General features: G+C 39.2%; 1 protein-coding gene and 1 pseudogene across 1 annotated transcript in view; one reads left to right on the forward strand and one right to left on the reverse strand.

Moving 5' to 3' along the window:
* Positions 1 to 1,953, reverse strand: part of SCHIP1 (schwannomin interacting protein 1) — a 164,544-nt gene extending 162,591 nt beyond the window's left edge. The window contains exon 1 of the mRNA XM_033202940.1: positions 1,902 to 1,953. The gene's annotated coding sequence lies outside the window, so the exon portion shown is untranslated. The remainder of the gene's footprint in view (positions 1 to 1,901) is intronic.
* Positions 1 to 12,881, forward strand: part of LOC117084539 — a 41,925-nt pseudogene extending 29,044 nt beyond the window's left edge.
* The last annotated feature ends 343 nt before the right edge of the window (positions 12,882 to 13,224 follow it).

A 13,224-nucleotide genomic window follows, 5' to 3' on the forward strand; every position in this document is an offset into this window, starting at 1 on the left:
TAAAAATACAAAAATTAGCTGAGTATCATGACGCATGCCTGTAATCCCAGCTATTCGGGAGGCTGAGGCAAGAGAATCGCTTGAACCCGGGAGGCGGAGGTTGAAGTGAGCCGAGATCGCGCCACTGCACTCCAGCCTGGGCGACAGAGCAAGACTCCCTCTCAAAAAAAAAAAAAAAAAAAAAGTAAATAATAATAATAATAACAGTATGGTACTTTTAGAGATTTTTCAGCTTTAAGGACAGAATTTTGTTTTTCTCAGTGGCATCTATATTTGAAAGCAATGTATTTGACACTGCTTTCTGGATTTAGCTTGGTACAAAATGAAGCAAAACTATACCCATGCACTCCGCTCTCTTCCACACTGTGAATGCAGAAGTTAACTTTTTGCTTGGGACACCAGTGTTTCTGAATGAGAAAGGTCCAAAGTAAAGCCCTTTGTGATTTTAAAGTCAAGAACAGATCTCTCTTTTCAGTAATCAGTAATCACCACTTTGCCCATCCATCAGAAGTCAGAGGAGAAGAGAGGAACCCTTACACTAACAAATCCCTCTTGATAAACAAAATCTTTTTTCATGAACATTCTGTCTTTAGAAAGCACTAACAAGTGGATAGAACACTTGTTAGTTAATAATAAGAAGAATTCTTCAGTGAATACTCAGATGAATGAATATTCTTAAAAGGCATGCAGTATGTAAGGAATTTTAATCCAGCCTTCTTGTTCACTCCCCCACACAACAACTGTAGAGAAACCACTGCCTCTGAATGATGAATGGACCTAGACTCAACTAGGAGGGAAGAGGACCCCAAGCCCTGTAATTTAGCATCTCTCCTTTTAAATTCCTGGGTGGACTCCTTTTTTGGCTGTAGGCTCAGTTAAACGGCTTTGGATATTATGTAAAATGACCATCAAGTGTTTCTCCTTCTATACCACACCCATCTCTTTTCAAGCTCTCAATAAAATCCCAACCCCAGCTGTATATACATCTCAATCTTAGACAGAAACACACTTCTGCTAGCAAATCTTTAGCTCTTAAAAAGTTTTATTACCTAATTTCAAATTAATATTGTATAAGGCTCCGGACCATGGAAGAAAAAAAATCAAGAAACTGAATTAGTAAATGACGGAGCAGTAATTAGCTTAAATGAGATTTTTTCCAGCCCTTTGCTGGAAGAAGGATGACACAGAAAATCTGAGGTTTTTCTGTGGATGACACAGAAAATCTGAGCTTAGAAAATCCTTCTTCTCCGCACGTGGTACTATGAGGATGCCAGAGATGCATTTCCACAATCATAGTCTTGTTTATTTATTTAGTCACCTACTGCAGTACTTCACACACGCACCCCCACCTTCTGCTCTGTAGCAGCCAAACCCTAATGGCTAACAAGCCAGGCTGCATAAAGGGTTAAGGCTGCAGCCTTCCAGGCGTATAGACATTCCAAACATTGGCATGTAACTTTCTCCTCTGCAGTCAGTCCTGTAGCTTGAGCTCCTGGAAAGCCTTCAGCACTTGCAGAAGCAGTATTTCCTACCAGCTATGTTTGGTTTTAACTTGCAGTTCACCAGGTTATATAGCTCAAGAGTCTAAACTTATCCCTCCACGGTCTTATCTAGAATTTGTCCCTCTTCCCGAGCTGAATTTGTTTCCCCTGCCCTGGAAATGCCTTAGGGCCTTCTGTAACCTTGCTGCCTTCTCCCCACAGGAAGTTAGATACATCCTCACTGGCTGCATTACTGCACATTTCCCTTGTAACCTTGTTTTTTCCTTCAACTCAAACTTCTCCAAACAGCACCATCTCTGCTGACCCTGAAATTCTCTAGTCCTTTCATACCAATATTTCTAACCCGCCATGAGAACGATTATAGAGGGCAAACTGGGGAGAGAAGGTTTGGGAACTCACCTGCACAGCAGCAAGGATCAGACACAGGATGGGGCTGCCCACAAACTTCCCAGGGACTGTCTGCAGCCAAGTCTCTTGGCCTTAAAGGGACAGGGCGCTTTTCACCATATAAGGAAGACAATTTCACTTGACTGCTTTGGAACCTGTTTGGGCAAAGCAGCTCCTTCTCTTGACATTGCCTGCCAGGCTTCAGCCTTTTGAGGAAATTTGGAGCCCGACAATTCACAAGGATCTGCACATAGTAGGCAACTTAATAATTCCTAAATAAGGGGCCAGGCGTGGTGGCTCATGCCTGTAATCCCAGCACTTTGGAAGGCCGAGGCAGGTGGATCACCCGAGCTCAGGAGTTCGAGACCAGCCTGGCCAACATGTGAAACCCAGTACCCAGTCTCTACTAAAAATACAAAAATTAGCCAGGTGTGTTGGCGGCCTTCCAGCTACTCAGGAGGCTGAGGCAGGAGAATGCTTGAACCCAGAGGCAGAGGTTGCAATGAGCCAAGATCATGCCATTGCACTCCAGCCAGGGCAGCAGAAAAAAAAAAAAAAAAGAAAAAAATCCTGGATAAGGCACAGGAAAGATATTTGGTGGGCTATTTTTAAAGGCCAGAAAACCCTTTATGTGGGGCTTATTATCTTACAAAAAGGGTTTCTAGCAACTGTGAAGTCTTCCTCAATTATATGAAAGGGCTTCTGCTTCTCTTTCAGGTTCGGCTTCCTTGAAACAAATGATCTTGCTCACCTCAAAGAGGAGCGGCAGTTTGCCCCCTTCCTCCTGACTCCGAGACAAAAAGAGAAGACTGAAGAGTGGTAAAGCCTGTAGTGTGAGATTCGGATTGTAGCACTGCATGCTGAAAACAGCGAAGTGGAGATGATTTTGCTCTTTCAGTGGGTAGAGAGCCCTTCCGAAACCGATAAACACGCACAGTCCTCAGTGGAGGCCCTCTACCAGCCTTGTCTACTCCTGAGCACACCTCTTGGACTCCCTTGGCTAAAGCCCACAGCTGAAGTTTGAGGGTTCCTTTTACCTTTCCAGCTGGCAGGGAAGAGGACGTGCTTTAGCAACATCAAACAATTTCTACTTATAATATTCAAATGCAAAGCTGTCCTGTTGATTTGGGGGTGGATTAAAAGTAATTATAAAATGTTAGATTCTAAGAAGACAGTAGAGCCTAATTTGGTCATCACTTGTGTGGTAACATACTTCTTTCTTTGCTGCCAACTGGATGTTGTCTTTGAAAATGCTTTGACGTCTGCCAGGTGGCTCCAGCCAGCACCTACTCTTTTTTGCTTAGCTTACTATGCCTGATATCCAGTGTCTGAATCACAGATTTGGGATCTTTTAAAAACGGAATTTGGCACTTGATTATAGAGTGTCATACTATCTTCACATCTTACTTTCTTGCATAAATTTTGAGTTTCAAGGAAAAAGACCACTCCATATTCCTCCATACTCTGATTAACACCCAGCATGGAATAAGCATGTAGTAGCCTGGGAAATCCTTGTTGGATTTAATCAACTGAATACAACCCTGGGTTTTTGTATGATGTCTAGATAGCTTTATGAATAAAGTAGGTGTTTACCAAATAATTATTTAGTAAATGGGTAACCCATCCCAGCCTCACAGGGAAAGAGAGGGAAAGGGGAGCTTCTCTTCATTTTGCTGTGGTCAAATAAATACATGATTTCTTTGCTTTACTCTCTCTTTTATATCAACTAGTAATTTTCATGTCATTAAATTTTCTTTAAGGGAAGAGGTCAAAGGAATATGTTTAAAAGGTAATTATTGTGATTACTCTTTGATCCAGCAATCTGATTTCTAGGAATTTAATCTAATGAAATAATTAAACAGAGGCAAAACATTATGTTAATAGAGCCACTCATTGCATTACTATCTATAACAGCCATAACAAGAAATTACTTAAAGGCTCTAAGGTTGTTTCATACAGCAATAATAATAGTTCATGCTGATTGATTGCTCATCATGGATCAGGCACTGCTCTAAAAGCTTTATGCAGATTAACCCACTTAATCTGTAATCTCACTTAATCTGTCTCAATTCTCATGACAAAGCTATGAGGTAAAAATGGTCATCATCCTCATTTTACAGGCCGGAAGACTAAGGCACAGAGGTTAAACAATTCCCATTTGGATTGAGGTATTTTGGCACCAGCACTTACAGTCTTAGCATCATTCTTTGCTCTCATTAGGACTTCCTGAACATTATAATAGGCACTAGGAACAGACAGATTTATGAAAAAGAAAGGACTCAACTTCATATAGTCATTAAATATAACAATTATGAAAACTATGTACAGATGAAGAAACATCCTAATTTATATGGACATACATATTTATAGGTATATTATGATGCCATTTATTTTCTATAGATAGATATAGTGTAGATATAAATTGTGACCCTTTTATTTAACAACATATCTTGGATATTATTCCATATCCAGGCCTACAGATCTCCTTTACTTTTTAAATGGCAGATACAAGGCTGTCTTCTGGGAATATACTGTAATTTAACCAATGTCCTATTGATGTACATTCAGACTGTTTCTAGTCTATTGCAGCTAAAGTAATTGTGTAATGAATATCTTTATTTGCCATATGTGATTTCAACAATAGCCAAAAAATATTATTTTTATTGGTATTACATTCAATTAATAATTTGGTGTTGGGAAAGTTGACTTCTTTATGATATTTAGTCTTTTTATCTAAACATGGGAAATGTCATTTCATTTTATCAAGATTCAGTTACATATATTCTGCATGTTTATTGTTATTTTTATTCTAATGTATTTTATTATTCTAGAAGCTATTTTAAATGAGAACTTTTTCTTTATGTTTTCTAACTTGTTTTTGTACAGAAAAGTTATTGATTATTGCATTTAATAACCAGTTTTTGTACTGGATTATCTTATTGTTTCCAATAATTTTCCATGTGACTCTCTTTTAGCTATGCGATTATATCATCTGTAAATAATGATCACTTTGGCTCATCCTTTTCATTGTTTTATACATTTATTTCCTGTTATTTAATTGGGTAGTACTTAAACAATATTAATGAAATACGTTAAACAATGTCACCATTTCCTCACATTATTGGGAAGGCTTTTTGTATTTCATCATTAAACAACATGCTGCCTTGGAAAAAATAGGTAATTTTTTTACCACTACCACAATATTATAAAGAAAGTTTTACCTGGAACACATCTATTTTCTTTTCTTCTCTTTTTTCTTTTTTTTAGATGGAGTCTCACCTGTCTCCTAAGCTGGAGTGTAGTGGTATGATCTCAGCTCACTGCAACCTCTGCCTCCCAGGTTCAAGTGATTCTCCTGCCTCAGCCTCCCAGGTAGCTGGGACTACAGGGGTGCACCACCATGCCCAGCTGATTTTATACTTTTAGTAGAGATGGGGTTTCACTATGTTGGCCAGGCTGGTCTTGACCTCCTGACCTCAGGTGATCTGCCTGCCTTGGCCTCCCAAAGTGGTGGGATTACAGGCATGAGCCACTGCGCCTGGCCAGAACACATCTATTTTTAATGACTAAACTTGATAGCTCCAAACCCCCTGGCCCAACAGACACGAATAATTCTGCTTCTAACTGTCCCCCACTATTTCTCCAGGGATCCAGGGCCTCTCAGAGTTCACCTGAGCTTTCCCAAGGCATGTTTGTTCTCTCTACCCTGCTGTTACTACTGCAAGTGACTTTCACAAGATGCTTCTGAGCCTAGCATTGCTCTGCTAGTGACCACTGCAGCTAACCCATCCCAGCCTCACTGGGAGAGAGAGGGAAAGGCCAGCTCCTCTTCCTTTTGTTTCTCCAACTAATGTGAGATAGATTCTTCCCTTTATCTCATAAGACAGCTGATGCCAGGAACCAATTTAACAAGACATTACTTAGGCATGGAACCAACTTAAGAAGACATTACTGGAAGTTGGCAGTGAGTTGGGGAGAAGTAGTATAGCACACTCTAGACTGGCCTTAGGGTACCCTGTGAAGTTGGTTACCTGCCTCATTCTCCATCCTCCTTCAGATGTCAAGACAATTTCTGCCTTTTGGAGCTTGGACAATATTGGTTACCTACCCAGAGAGAGGAGAAAGATAATCGCAACATAAATGTAAGGCCAACTTCCTTAGCCTTTATCCCCTGCCTAGGTGTGATCAACTCCCGGAATGATAGTGAAAACATCCATTTCTTTCTAAGAGGTACTCACCTACCCACCCACTGGCATATGGTCTGTCCCTAAGGCACTAGCAAGACAATCACAGCATAATCTGACATCATGCAGCTTACGTATTTTAAATGTGCCCTGGGGAGCTAAAGATGGGCCCAGATTTATTGAAGTTACTCTTAAATTATAGATTGCCTTTTTTTTAAAGACAGGATTTTTAAATTTGATGATGACATGGCTGTGACCAAAAAACAAACAAACAAAAACAACAACAACAACAAAAGTTTTTTGGAGCCTCAAAGAGCAGAACCAGGAATCATCTGGATACCCATTTAGGGGAAGGACTGACCAGTGCATGAGGCAGCCTAGGTATACTGAACAGGGGCTTATTAATTTGTTGACTATCATGAAGGCTTTGCTAGCAGCCCTTTGTTTCATATAAAAATATAGGCATGGAACCAAACATACATTCCCTGTGTGTTGGCCACACTTTACTTTGCTCCCTAGACCCACACTAGCTCAGGAAATCAAAGTTCAACCTAATCACTTCCTCTAGGAAACTTGATTCATCCTATAAGATAACATCCCTCAATCCTCCAAGCCCTTTATTGCTATGCTTAAGCACTTTTTTAAAAAGTGAATAAATATATTAATGAATATTATTGATATTTGGGGCTTCATTTTCCAATCCTTGCGAGTTTATGCACCTTCTTAGGGTGGGAATTTATGCAGTCATTTGACAAGATTTGTTAAAAGTCTATAACATGCTGGGCTCTTCAGAACCCCAGGGATACAGCAGTGGAAAAAAATAGGCAAAATCATGATACTCATGGAGCTTATGTTCTTGTGGGGAGGCAGACCTAAATAAATAAAAACAAAAATGTCAGGTAGTAATAAATTCTGTGATGATGATAAAATAGGATACATGAAAAAGGTGACTTTTTTCATGTTGATTAGGAAAAAACTCAGAATTCTTGAATTTGAAGCTGCTCACATCTTTCTTTTTAGAAAAGATTCTGCAGCATCTACGAACCAGTTCACCTTGCAAATGACTGGTGTTCAATAAACATTATAGGATGGTTTAAAAAATTTATTTTGGAGCCTGACCAAAGTTTCTTTTTCATGGCTTTAACTACATTAGTTCATAGAGGATTGTTTTTTGATCTCTAAATCAGGTGGTATCCTCAATGGGCTTTTAATGCAAGCTTCCTCTCCTATGTTTCCAGCATATTGCCAATTGCCACTTATACAGGTTACATAAAAGCAAATGCAAAAAATAAAGTGATCTCAAATTCCGGTCAAGAAACACCTGCTAAATAGTTGGCATTATCCTTAGACAATCTTCTCTTCGAGCAATTTTGGAAACTCCCTAGTTGTACTTCTGTAAAGGTTTGCACCTGGGAAATGGCACAGAGGCTTTTATGAGAAATGCTATTATAAGCCTCTCAGTAGAGCTGAGAGACAGGAGAGGCTGCGGGAGCCCTATTTTATAGTACAGTAAGGTTAGCCATTTACTGTTCCCATAGGCTATTTCACTTGCAATAAAGGTCAATGGGCCTTTTTAGGGAGGAGAGCTAGACCCCTGTCTAAAACTGCCATCTTCAGCAGTCAAAAAGACAGCCTGCTTTAGATTCTCCTGGAAAGTGGTAGGATTTTTATTTCACTGGGAGAGTGGTTCAATATGATCAGCTGATGAGCATGGCAATAAGAATTCACAGACTTCAGAGCAGAAGACTTAAACCCTAAGGTAGCTTGACCACAAAGCTAAGCAGGGTGTGTCAGCCTGCGGCTCTGCTTGTTACCTTCATTTATGAACTCTGCCAAAAAATGCAACATTTCTGTACCTGGAATTCTTTGACCCTAGACTTCCTGAGAGATTGGTGTCCTAAAAGACAGTGGTTTGCAACCTATGGAGCTGCAAATCCAGTACAGCAGAAGTCGTCCTACTAACAGTTGAATGAAATCAAACTGAGTATTTCCTTAAAGACACTGGGCTTCAACATTTTTGTTCAATATCTCCTAAAGGAATTTTGAAAAACTATATACCTTCATTCAGTTTTATGTTATAATCTAAAAGTTTTCATCAAAACTTAAATGGTTGCAAAGGGTGTAATATATGGTCTGCTGTAAATATTGGCTTTCAAAAGTAATACTCAGCTTGTTATAATATATCTAATGGAATATAAGTAGTATAGCACCATGACACCCACCATCATCCATTTAGTAAGAGGTAGGAATTTTACATCATTTCTTTTTCCCTTTGAATTCTTATTTCCATTCTTCTACAAAATTTTATTATAATAAAAGATCTTTCTGTGCTTAGGAGTATTTAAATTTTACCTTAGTATAATTACACCTTAGTTTTCTATAATAAATATAAAGTGAAATTACAATTTGTTTCTTTCCTGTGACCTTTGGCTCTGTTAAAAGACAATGCAACTGGATGGAGCCCTCACTGCAATTATTGCCAGCAGTACCTGTGGCAGAGACAGTACTCTGTGCTCACCACACCCTTTTTCTTCTTGAAAGTCCAAGAAGTTTATATTTCATAGTCTTCCACTGGGAGAGTGGGCAGAAATGAAATCTTGTTTCCTATCCTAGGCAGTTAAAAGCGTAGTGAGGCCAGGTGTGGTGGCTCACACCTGTAATCCCAGCATTTTGGGAGGCCGAGGTGGGGGGATCCCTTGAGGCCAGGAGTTCAAGACCTGACCAAGATGATGAAACCCCGTCTCTACTAAAAATACAAAAATCAGCTGGGTGTAGTGATGTGCGCCTGTAGTCCCAGCAACTTGGAGGCTGAGGTAGGAGAAAGGAGAATTTCTTGAACCCAGGAGGCAGAGGTTGCAGTGAGCTGAGATCGTGCCACTGCACTCCAGCTGGGGTGACAGAGGGAGATTCTGTCTCAGAAAGAAAGAAAGAGAGAGAGAGAGAGAGAGAGAAAGAGAGAAAGAAAGAAAGAAAGAGAGAGAGAGAGGAAGGAAGGAAGGAAGGAAGGAAGGAAGGAAGGAAGGAAGAAAGAAAGAGAGAGAGAGAAGGAAGGAAGGAAGGAAGGAAGGAAGGAAGGAAGGAAGAGTAAATTGAATTTCTCTGTCTCTCTCTCTCTCTCTCTCATCTTCCCAAGTGGAACTAGAAACTCTGGTGGCAGAGATACAAGATGGAAGCAGAACTATCTCGGTCACCCTTGGAAGAGAGTCCCCAAGAAGGGCTCCTCATCTGCATCAAACTGTGAGAAGAAAAAGCAATCAAGTTTGTTGTGTTAAAGCATTGAAGTTTTAGGTTTACTTATTACAGTTAGGGAGCTTATACTGTCCTGATGATTATGGGGTATAACTGATGAGAACAACATGAATATATTATAACTTTAGACAGGCAATTATTAAGATTAGAAAATCAAACTCTTAAAATGCATCTCAATAAAAACATTGAGAAATCTTGTTTGTGTAGATGGGAATGAAGACAGCTACAGCAATGTCACTCAATTCCCATTGAGTTATATGCACAAGGTGATCTATAAGAAAAAATTTTTAATAATCTGTCAACTGACAACTGAATTGTGTCTTCTTTAAATTTTATTGAAGGTAAAGATTTAGCAACCACTTGACTTGCAAAGGAATTTTTTTTACCCGGGGATTCGAGTCACTCATTTTCTTGACATCCTCCCCAGTATTTCAAATTACCATTTTTTTGGAGCTCCAGAGTACTTTATATCCCATTGCAAATCACCATAGCAAGATTTTGTGAAATGGGAGAAAACTGCTGGAAAAGGGAGGTGAGTAAAGATTTCTCAGGCAGTCAATTTTATGAACAAGTTATATGCTATTTGAAAATCCATAAATTAATTCCCTAAAAACTATCTATATCAATATACTCTTTGAAAGTCTCTATGAATGCCCTGGGGGAAAAGTTGCTGGTTAGGGAAGAGGGAGAGGAGTCAGGAGCTGCAGTGTCTCCTGACCTAATCATCCTTTGGCTGCAGACCTTCACCCAAACCCTTGGTTCATCTTTCCCTGCACTTCCTCCTAATTCACATTAGCTCCCGGTAAAAAAGGTCCTGATCAGGATTAAAATCTGTAACACATAAGGAGTTATTTTAAATCAATGAGAAAAGTATGATTACTCTAACAAAAAAGATGAGCAAATGATATGAAAAGGCAATCAACAAGAGAAGAAATACAAATGGTCAATCCCTATAGAAAATCTTAAAACTCACTCAGAAATCATAGATATGCAACTTAAGACAACGAAATACCATTTTGGAAATCAAATTGGAAAGAATACATGAACCTCTAGTGGTGGTTAGGAGGAAAATAAACTGGTTCAACTCTTCCAGGTAGCAATTTGGCAATGTGCATCAAAAGTCTTAAAACGTATAAAATCGAGCTAGCAATCCCAATTCTAAGAATTATTCTAACAAACTATGAATATGGAAAATGCAGATTCAGCCTCAAGTTTTATCACAGTGTTTTGGTCACGGTTCTTTTGGTTGTAAGTATTAAGTTGCAAAGTATCTTTCATTTGAAATGCCTCTTCTCTGCTGTTTTTGCTGGGTCTCTTAGTTAAAATTCTTGATTGATGTAGTCTGATTGCTTGCTGAGTGCCAATAGATTAGCCTCATCCTAGCAGCTGTTTGGGAGAAGAGGTGTCTTATGATGTATATGGTTGCTTCTTCCAGGTACTATATGGGGTTAGAGCTGGGTTCTTCATAATAAACAGGAAATGAAATAAACATGGCATATCTAAAATGATGAAGAACAGAACTAATTTAAAATTCTGACCTAGTATGTGAAGCAAACTCTGACATCATGCAATGAGATAGTCATTAAAAATGTTCTTATGGAAGAACACTGACATCATGCAATGAGATAGTCACTAAAAATGTTCTTATGGAAGACTACTTAATAACATGGGACTAGACTTGTGATACTTTTCTATTTCTAGAGAAAACACGGAAACACTGCAAAAGAGAGTGTAATTTCATTTAAAAATTCTTATATTTGTAAAGAAACAATATGCAGCAAAACTGTAGTAATAGAAATATGTGGATGGTGGGACTACCAGCTATTAATTTCTTTTCTTTATGAAATCATTATTTTCTAAATTAATTACAGTTAACATGTATAAGTATTTTGATAAGAAAAACAACATTAAGATTCAGCAAGAATTCTTCAATCTCCAAGAGGACTGAAAAGAAACAAAGTGAATCTCAAATTTTGGATGAACTATTAATAATTAGATTCTTCTTGGGGATTCAGACAACAGGCTGCAAAACACCTACCCAGCTCCTGGAAGCGCTGAGCACACATAGGCTCTGCTCAGCAGCAACAGCAGGTTCCAATTGCTATAGCCAAGGGAGGAAGAGATGCCACGGAGAGGAGTCCCCACATCTGTTCTTCCTGCTCCTCACTTCCCTCCAGGAATTCTAAAGCCCTTCAGCTGTATTTTATGATTTCTATATGAAGACATGTAGTTTAGGGCAAAGAAAATTGGACTCAGAAACAGAGGGTTCAAATCTGTTCTGATACTTTATTAGTTAATCATCATGAAGCCACTGAACCTCTTTGAGCCACAGTAAAATGGAGAAAATAATAGGCAACCTGTTTATTCATATGGTTGTTTCAACACTTTAATGAGACAATATGTGAAAGTACTTGAAAAAATGATATGCATACAAGCACACATACATGTTCTCTCTCTCACACACACCCTCTCTATACACACAAATGCACATACACACACATGCACACACACACAAATACTGTATCTCAAATGTATACATTAAACAACTGGGGAAATACAAATTAGAAACCTAAATCCTTGATTAGACCTTGGCTAAACGTAAATGAAATTATAGATCCTGTGGATTTGATGAGATGCCTCGAGAAGAAAATGTCTTGTTGACGCGAATACTTTGAGAAGTGCCAATTATTATTCTCTCTATAAGATAAAAAGAAAGACTTTCTGCTGGTGCCAGGCCGACTCAGAGTCAGAAGAGAATAAGCAGGATTCAGAGGAGGTTCGATTAAAACTGGAAGAGACAAGAGGGTGTAGAACTTGAGGAAGAGGCCCAACAGGCTGAGTGCTGTGGCCCTGCTGGTGGAAGAGAAGGTACAAGAAGAGACCGCTCTAGTGGATGATCCCTTTCAGATGAAAACAGGTGGTATGGTATCTACCACAGTTTCCTAAAGAAACTAAACAAAAGGCACAAAGATAAAATCAGTGAAGAAGAAAATCCTGGGGACACTGTTTTCTGCAGAAACCAACTGAAGGGATGAGGACGCAGACAAAATAAAGTACGTTGAGACAGAGCTGAAGAAGAGGAAAGAGATCATGGAAGATGAGGAACAGAAAGTCAAGCTGAAGAACACAGAGAACTGCCTTTATGAACTTCAAGAAAACATTTGTGTTTCCTCAGCAAAGAAGACAGAGGAGATGCTTTCTAGCCAGATGCTGAGTGGCATCCCCAAGGTGGACCTCAGCATCAATGCTAAAATAAAAAATAATATCATTTCCATGGAGGATGCCAAGGCCCATCTGGGAAAGAGCAGCAGAACAAGAAGAAAGACAGTGAGACATCCTTCATGCCTACCAACGTGGCTGTGAGTATGTGCTGCACAACCAATTTTTATCATGAGGAGCTCAACAGCCTCGTACACAGAAACAAAGAGCCTTGAAAGCAGGTGACAGGGAGGAGACAGAGCCTGAGTGGTCCTTTCCAAATGGCAAGCATCCTGCTAATGAGAAGGCCCCTGATGACTATCACTATGAGAAGTTCAAGAAGATGAACAGGCGGTACTGAGATGTGTAGAATGGAATGTAAATACCAGTTCTTTCTCCCTCCATCCCTTTCACAGAAAAATGCTTCCTGGATAGAAGCATGCTCATTTGCCATTAGACAGTTCCAAAAAAAAGACTCTCTTACTCCTGCTGCTTATCTGCTGGATTTTTCAAGCACTAAATTCGTAACTTTTTGAAATAAAGCAATGCATAGATTTCCTATTTAAAAGCAAACTCTATTCTTGTGGGCACTAAATCTTGTTTGTAAATGTATTGGCTTTAACATTTGTTCTTGGTCAGGAGGAAGCAACTACGTGTCCATGGTATGCTATTAATAATACCCTTTAGACTGTGCTTTTATCATT

The sequence above is a fragment of the Trachypithecus francoisi genome, unplaced genomic scaffold, assembly GCF_009764315.1.
Source record: "Trachypithecus francoisi isolate TF-2019V2 unplaced genomic scaffold, Tfra_2.0 Lachesis_group0, whole genome shotgun sequence".
Classification (NCBI taxonomy): Eukaryota; Metazoa; Chordata; class Mammalia; order Primates; family Cercopithecidae; genus Trachypithecus; species Trachypithecus francoisi.